The sequence below is a fragment of the Halichoerus grypus genome, chromosome 15, assembly GCF_964656455.1.
Source record: "Halichoerus grypus chromosome 15, mHalGry1.hap1.1, whole genome shotgun sequence".
Taxonomy (NCBI): Eukaryota; Metazoa; Chordata; class Mammalia; order Carnivora; family Phocidae; genus Halichoerus; species Halichoerus grypus.
The window spans coordinates 24,312,641-24,321,327 of NC_135726.1; positions in this window are offsets into that span (position 1 = coordinate 24,312,641).

The window sequence follows — 8,687 nt, forward strand, 5'->3', positions numbered from 1 at the left end:
CTCTAGAAATCTTCTTGAAATACAGTCTGCCTTCCTTAGTGATTGTGCGAAACTGTCAACTGCACCTATCACACTATATCAAATGGAGAGACAACGTAGAAGACACCACCAATGGACCATGTTTAAGTTAAGAAAATGCCAATGTCACTTTAGAGCAAGTGAGGGGACATGCTAGCATCACGCACTTAAAGGAAAAATAAACAGTATCAAGTGATCCAACAAAGAAACTGAGACCTGAAAAACCCCATTTACGATGGTCATTAAAAAAGTTAAGTTGGTCCAAAATGGCTCTCTCTGTGTTTGCTGTATGACATACTGGAAAACGCACTAATGTCTTCAACGCCTCCACGAACCACGGCAAAGCTACTCACTAGTGACTCAAGGTCTGCCAATACCCAGGGAGGATGACAAAACCACGTATTTTAAGTTGTTAAATTCAAGACAGTCCTATAGGGTGTTTTTGCCTCTGAGGCTCTTTCTCTCTTAGGGATCCATTAACTGACGGTAGAGTGAGAGGACAGTCTGTGGTATGCAGACACCTGTCCATTAGGAATTGGACTGGAACCATCCATGCACCTTACTGAGGCTACAGGGTGGGAAGTAACTATTACAGAGAAATGGCTTCCAGATGCTACTGCTCAGGGCCAGTTTTGGATTAGTGATAAGGAACTAAAAAGGCCTTACGTACTTTTACAAATCCCAGCAAAATGATCTCCTTAGTTAAGTATATAATTATACACTGATACATGAGGAGTGATACAGAAGTGATCTGCCTACACCAGGCTTTCATCTTAGATGTATGTGGTTCTTAGTGACATCTTTGAAAATTACAGACATTCTTCTAACAAAGATGGAGGCCATTTTCTCATGACGAATAGCCACTTCATAGTAAACACCATCTCTTTTAGCTTTTTAAAAAAATATTTAATCCATACATTTAATTTGATGTTCTTCCTTGTTATTGCCCCCATATTTTTCTCATTTTTAACTTTTAAATTAGTATGTCATTCTATGAGCTTTAACACATACTTAGATTCATACAACCACCACCACAATCAGGATACACAACAGGTGCTACACCTCAAAGAATTCCATTGTGCTGAAGCTTTGTATTCAAATGCTCTCATCACCCCAAAGTCTGGCAACACTTAGCCATTCTCTGTCCCTATAGTTTTGCCTTTTCTGAAACATTGCATAAATGAATTCAGACAGTGTATATAATCTTGTGAGTCTGGCTTCTCTCACTTAGCAGAATGCATTTGAGATTCGTCTATGCTATTTGTGTATTAAGAGTCCATTCTTCTTTATTGTTGAGTAGTAGATCATTGCATGGAAAGTCCACTGTTTGTGATTTCACATACTGAAGGACGTTTTGGTTGATTCCAGTTTTTGGCTCTTATGAATAATGCTGTTATAAATATTTCTATATATAAACTTACACTTTCTTGGATAAAGACCTAGGAGTGAGATTTTCGGGTCATATTGGAAGTATAAATTTAACTTTTGGCTCTTAACTACTTGTTTTTATCCACAGGTAAGCAGATGGATAGATTCTGTGTCTATACATAATTACTCTATCAGCATTTTATTATTAAGTACATATTCTGTTCCAAGCAGTGCCAGACACTAAGGACCCAGAGATGAATAATGCATTGTATATTAAGTAAATGCATGGATGCGTGGACATAAGCAGTGTATTTGTTTCCTAAGGCTGACATAACAAAGTACTGCAAATTGAGTGGCTTAAAACAACAGTGTTCTCTCATGGTTCTGGAATCTGGGAGTCCAAAATTGAAGAGTCAGGAGTGCAATGCTCTGTCTTAGACGCTGAGCAAAATCCTCCTTGGTTTTCTTCCTAGCTTCTGCGGTAGCCAGCAACCCTTGGCTTTCCTTGGCTTGTAGTTGTAGTACTTCAATCTCTGCCTCCCTCCTCTCTTCCATAATCTTTTAAGAACATCAGTCATACAGGATTAGGGCCCCACCCCACTCCAATATCACCTCGTCTTAACTAATTACATTTGTAAAAACCCTATTTCCAATAAGGTCACAGGTTAGACTGTCAACTGTCCCCCTAAGTTTTAGGGGACACAATTCAAGCAAAAAAAACAGGGACAAAGATGTATTATGTGCTGACCATTGGCCACCCATTGTGCTAGGTGTGGAGGATTGAACGGTCAGCCAGTTAGGCAAAGCTCTGGGTCTCACAGACTCTCTAACTTAGTGGGCAAGAGAGACTTTAATACAATTATGATACAGAATCTGTTTATAAAAGTTGGTCCTTCTTAGAAGCAGCACAGGATGCTCTCGGAATGAAAATAAGGGGTTCTAACCTGGTCTAGGGCTTAGAGAAGGCTTCTCTGAAGAAGTAATATTCAAGATGAACTCAGACACACAGAGGAGGAAAAAAAAGCATACCAAGAAGAGGGATGAGCATATAAGAAAGATTAGAAGCTGGGGAGATTATCATGTTCCAGGAATTCAGCACAAAAGTGTAAAGGAGGGCGCCTGGGTGGCTCAGTTGGTTAAGCGGCTGCCTTCGGCTCAGGTCATGATCCTGGAGTCCCAGGATCGAGTCCCGCATCGGGCTCCCTGCTCAGCAGGGAGTCTGCTTCTCCCTCTGACCCTCCCCCCTCTCATGCTCTCTATCTCATTCTCTCTCTCAAATAAATAAATAAAATCTTTAAAAAAAAAAAAAAAAGTGTAAAGGAACAGTCTCAGGAAATGCAGACAAGTTAGCAGGGGGTGGATTATGCAGAACTTTGTAGACCTGCCTTGAATTTTAGACCACACCTTAAGGGCAACATGAAGTCACTGAAAAGTTGTATTCCCGAGGCTGACATGATCAGAAATGCACTTACAAAGATCTCCCCAATCTGTGGAGAATAGATTAAATAGATAAAGTTCAAAGGACATAATTAGTATATTTAAATGTTTAAAACAAGATATGATGATTTGGGTCAGAGGGGCGTTAATGGAAATAGAAGGATGAGGCTCAGGGTGAGAAATACACTGGATGCTCCCTCAATAAGAATTAAATCCAGTATGAGGGTGAGGGACAAAGAGATATAATAAAAACAAACAAAAAAACACCTCTCACATTTTTAGCGCGAGCTGCTAGGTCAGTGTAAGAGCCTTTTAACTGACTTAAAGACCACCAGTGGATGTTTACATTCTGGGGTGTGAGATGTACCAGGAGTGCTACTTGTGACACACCAAGTTTTTGAATGTCTGGGAGACACTCAAATGATTGTATCAAACCAGTAGTTGGATATAAGACTCTAGAGCCAGAAGAAATGTCTGGGCTGGATACATACATTTTTGAGTCAACAGAACACAGGTGACAATTTAACTGAGAGAATGAATGAAATTATCTAAGCAAGGAAGATAGAATTAGAAGAGCTAAAGTTGAGCCCTAAGGAACTCCATCATTAAAAGGTCAGGCAGAGAGGAGGTTCTGGGAAAGGAGAAGGAAGGCAACTGGCATTTTTGCTGATAGTCAACTCCAGGATAGGGTTGGAGGTGCGGCTAATGGCAGACCCTGGGAAGCACATGGGACATCAAACACTAAAGGCAAAGCCTCAAGAAGCTCAGAACATACCGGCAAGTTGGTTAGCTTGGTTGAAGGATAGTATGTACGAACTGATGTAGGAAGAGGGAAACCTTGAATTAGGTTGAGATTAAATCAAGGCAAACCTTGGCTCAAACATTTTGTTTTTCATCTAACTGGCATGTGTTGGGGAAAATCCGTGTTAGAACAGAAAGTTAAATGGATTGCCCTGCAATCAATCTCTGGGGTGGGGGTGGGGGGGTGGGGGGGCGGCCAGGGCAGTGGGAGTTAATTCAGATTGCATTTCAAGAATGTACTTTTTTTCAATAGCGTAGAACTTGGTCCTACCATAGATACCCTTTTTAGAGCTGTATATCCCCTACCTTCTTCCTATGCAAATGGGTGGTTTGTATTTACTCACAATGAAACCAAGAGTGAAATACGGTGGCTTTTTGCCTTTTAATTGAATCAACATTTTCTTGAAAGGCAGTCTTGGGTAAAACCCAGTTAAGGAATCTTTTTTTAAAAAAAAACAAATGTTGCAATCAACCAGCGGTTTAATTTCCAGCACTAACATATGCTTTCTAATTCCCGAAGGTGTGCTTTTCCTATTCCACTGAGCCAGTGTAGGCCACCCTGGAAATCAGTCAAGAGCTGGAATTGACTCGGTACCCAGCACAGTGACCGGAGACATTAGCTACAGTGGCAACCTAATTGTAATGTAATTCCAGTAATATACGCAGTTAGCACTGAGCACAATTTAGGGTTCCCTGCCTAGAGTTTCAGGAAAGCCATGCTGTTATTGTAATGAACCCACTGCTTTGCTGCTCCAGTTTTAGTCCTTAGTTTTATTACTCAGGATGAGTTCCTCAGTTGTTTTTAAAACTTCTCCAACAGAAAGAAACGATAATGAGTCTGTGCACCACTATCATATTCCTTAGGAAGACTTCATAAATGTTAACTATTACTCGCTATTTCATATTCATTTCTAAGCTTCTGGACTGGATTACATAATTTAATCTGCTCAACAACTGTATGGGTACGCACTAGTGTTAACTTTCAAGTTGAAATCACTTGATCAAAGTCCCACAACTCATACACACTGGTGAGTGGAGGTAGAAGGATTCTGACCCCAGAGCCTACATTATTGTTAATACCCTGTATTCTTTTTTTTTTTTTTTAATACCCTGTATTCTTACACTCACTAGAGGTTAATTTGCCTTCTCAATTAGAGTGTAAGTTACTTCAGGAGTTCTGCTTTTGCTAGGTGCTTTGTAGACTCACCAAATAATGTGTGTGTGGAGAAGAGAAAAAAAAGAAGGAAGAAGAAAAAAAAGAGGAAGGAAGGAAGGGAGGGAGGAAGGCAGGCAGGCAGGCATTGCAACAAAAATGGGTGAGAAATCTTTATCAAAAAAGCATTTTTTGAAGCACCTGGCTGGCTCAGTCAGTAGAGCATGTGACTCTTGATCTTGGGGTTGTGAGTTCAAGCCCCATGTTGGGAATAGAGCTTACTTAAAAAAAAAAAAAAGAAAAAAATGTTTTTCCTTAAGATGAAAAATAAAGCAAATCAAAACACAGATTGTGAGGTAAAGACATTTCATTCATTTGACCATGGATTTTAGGATTATTAGAAAAATAACTGCAGTATTTCTTTTAAATGTCTGAGATTGTAAAAATACTGATTTAGACTAATTCTACCCTATTTACTTAGTGTGACAGGCTGTGTGGTGTGAAATACATAGGACATATTTGAATCTTTGTTCCACAGCTTCCTAGTGGATCTTGGATCCATGGATCTTCCATGAATTGTTTAAACAGCCTCAAATTCAACTTCTATAGAACAGATATGATATCATGTACTTTGTAAAGTTTTGGTGAGAACTCTCAACTAAGATAGATGACTTGGGCTTTTCACCCTACAGCAATCCCAGATAAACCCCTGTCCATCTTTGTTGATCTGGGGCCACATGGAATACCCTTCCCCAGCACGGCAAAGACTGGAGATTACTATTTCCTCATCGTGATGCATCTGGAAAGCAAACCCCATAACAACACAGAGTAGTAGATGTTCTGATCCCTATTTTATAGATGTGGAAACTGAGACACATGTTCACACAGAAGACTCAGAGTCTAAAACAGTAACACAAATGATGGTGAATATTTATCATGCACTTGTGTTATGTAGAGTCTTTTCATCCTTTCATAGAATCTAACTTATGGGGTGTCTGTAAGTATTTGATGATTTTTCTCATTTTATAACAGTGAAGATTTAGTACCACAGAAGTTAATAAACTTGCTCGGGGAGAAGCTAGCAAGAAGTAAAGCAGGGATTGAGCCAAGGCTTTTTACTATATATCCCAAACTCTTGTCCAGTGTGCAATGTCCTCTCTCAGACCCACATGTGACCACTGGCTTAAGAAAATTGGTGATGGGGCGCCTGGATGGCTCAGTCGGTTAAGCATCTGCCTTTGGCTCAGGTCATGATCCCGGGATGACCAGAGATGTAGACAAACATCTGTGAAAAACATGAAATAAAATTCCAAATGTGTCCCTGTCACCAATTTTCTTTCCTTCCTTTTTTGGGGTCCTGGAATGGAGCCCCACATCGGGCTCCCTGCTCAGTGGGAAGCCTGCTTCTCCCTCTCCTTCTGCCCCTCCCCAGCTTGTGCTCTCTCCTCTCTTGCAAATAAATAAATAAAATCTTTTAAAAAAAGAAGGAAAGAAAATTGGTGACAGGGACACATTTGGAATTTTATTTCATGTTTTTTACAGATGTTTGTCTACATCTCTGGTCATCCCTAAGTCTATAAATATAGGGCATTAATTAGTAAATAATACTAGTACCTATTGTTACCTATCAAATTACCTCAAAACACAGAAGCTTAAAACAAAATAATCATCTATCATCTCATAGTTTTTGTAGGTTGGGAATTTGGAAGTGGTTTAAAGAGTACTTCTGGCTCAGGGTCCCACATGAGGTTGTAGGCAGGATGTTGGCTGGAGCCTCAGTCCTCTGAATGCTTGTTTAGGTCTGGAGGATTTGCTTTCAAGGTAGTTCACTCTCGTGGATGACAAGTTGGTGATGGATGTTAGCAAGTAGCTTCAGTTTCTCCCTCAGTTTAACTCACAGATTAAAAAAAAAAAGACAATATGAAGTAAACTGTGTTACTAATACCTATCTCATCAAATAGGGAGATCAAATAAACAGAAGTACTCCCAACATGGTAGCCGGTTTCACTATTGCTTACTTAGCACCCTACAGGTAACATAGGGCTTCTATTCATAAGATCTCAGCTAAGCCTCCCAGGACTCCTGTGTAGTGGAGAGCAAGCGTCTTTAGGCCCATGTTAGAGATAAGACTAATGAACTTGAGGAAGAGAAGCAACTTTGATCTAGTGCGCACATTTTGACAGAGGTTCCCAGTCTCCAAGGCTATGCGTGTCTCCATGATTTGGTAGATGTTTAGGTCTTTTATTTAAAGACATCATTCTCCCTCTAAAAGCCTATGTGGTATTACAAACTAAATCCAGGGACTTCTCTGGTGCCCTGTCCCCTACGCACCCAGCTCCTCCTCCAGGATGGACCCCAAAGGGCTCCAGTCCATTGTTAAGGGGCTCCTGGACCCAGCTGGAAACCATCTCACTCCATCATGCTCAAGAAAACTGCTCTGGCAGGAGCCCCGTCAACCTACAGCACAATCTAAAGGAACCCAGCAGCTCAGAATGAAAAACACAATCACTTCCATCCATCACTAGAGAAAGGCAGGAAAACGACCGGATGGGTGTCCTGAGCACCTTGGTCCCCACCAACTTGTTATATTTGATGTTATTACTAAGGGAAGACGGAGGGAGTAAATGCCCTACTGTGTATAATATCAATGGCATGAGTCTTGATAGATAAATGTAACTTTTATGAAGTTTATAGATTAGCCATCAGGGAAAGTCTACACTGTGTTTGCAGAAAGGTTTTCGATGCCACCCTGGCCAGCAGGGCACCGAGATAAGTAAAGTGAACACCTGTGCTCAGGGGAAGAGCCGCGGTTGATCTTTAATGCTTGGGTCAGAGGAGACCTTCAGTTCAAAGGATGAAGAATGAGGTTCTATAGCATTTATGGTTTCCCTTCACCAGGTACTTTCTACCTGTTATTGCTGGCAAGGCCTTCATTGATCTTTTCCTCCAGCTGTTATTTATTCTCTCCTTTTAGCCTCAGAGAAGGAGGAAGATGAAGGGGCCAGGTGCTTTGTCATTTTCCAATACATCTGAACAGTGTAGTGCTTTCTAAATCAGAAAACCAATAGTTATTTTCTTCAGTGCTGCCCACTACATTTTGCTACCCTTGGGAATCTAAGGGCTGCCCCTTGGGGAATGAGATTGGGCAGTCTTGGAACCGGGAAAGCGTTTGATGTTTCTTTTTTTTTGTTTGTTTTCTTTCACTTCCTATGGTGTCTGTGTTCTCAAGCAACAGTGAGCTGCTTGCAGCTCCCCCAAATGTCCCTTCACCTGCACGGTAATTCCCCACTTTCCAGGCATGTTGCTCTCCCTTCTTTCTCTGATCAATGTCTTCAGTCACAGGGAGGGACATCCTTGTAGCAGAACAGTGAGAGCAGAAATACCTCTGGTCTTAGGAAGGCCCATGTCCTAATGCAGTTGTATCTCTTTTCAGATGTGTGACCTGGTAGCAGGTTCATAATAACCTTCCTGTGCTCAGTATCCCGCCCCCCCCCAAGCCATAAAATAGCAAAGCAGTGCTCATTTCCTAAGATTGCTGTGAGAGATAAGATAGTGCAGGTAATGAACTTGGTGCAAGGTAAGCACTCAGTAATTCAGTCAAGAGTAATAATTATTGAATGTTATTTAAGTATAATTAATAACAATAATAACAACTCAAAGCTTATATTTTGCCCCCAGTATACCTCCCCTGGTTCTACAACAACCTTATTTAGATAGCTTTCTCTGGGCCCACCTGGTAGCCTCTGCTTGCCTTCATCATAGAATTGCAATGGTCAGTTTTTATATCTCTCTTTTCCTTTCGATCATCAATATCCAGAAGCAAGGCTTATGCTTATGCTGACTTCTAAGCTCCCAACATAGCGCCTGCAACAGGGTGAGCGCTCAAAAAATAATAAGTGACGTTTTCTTT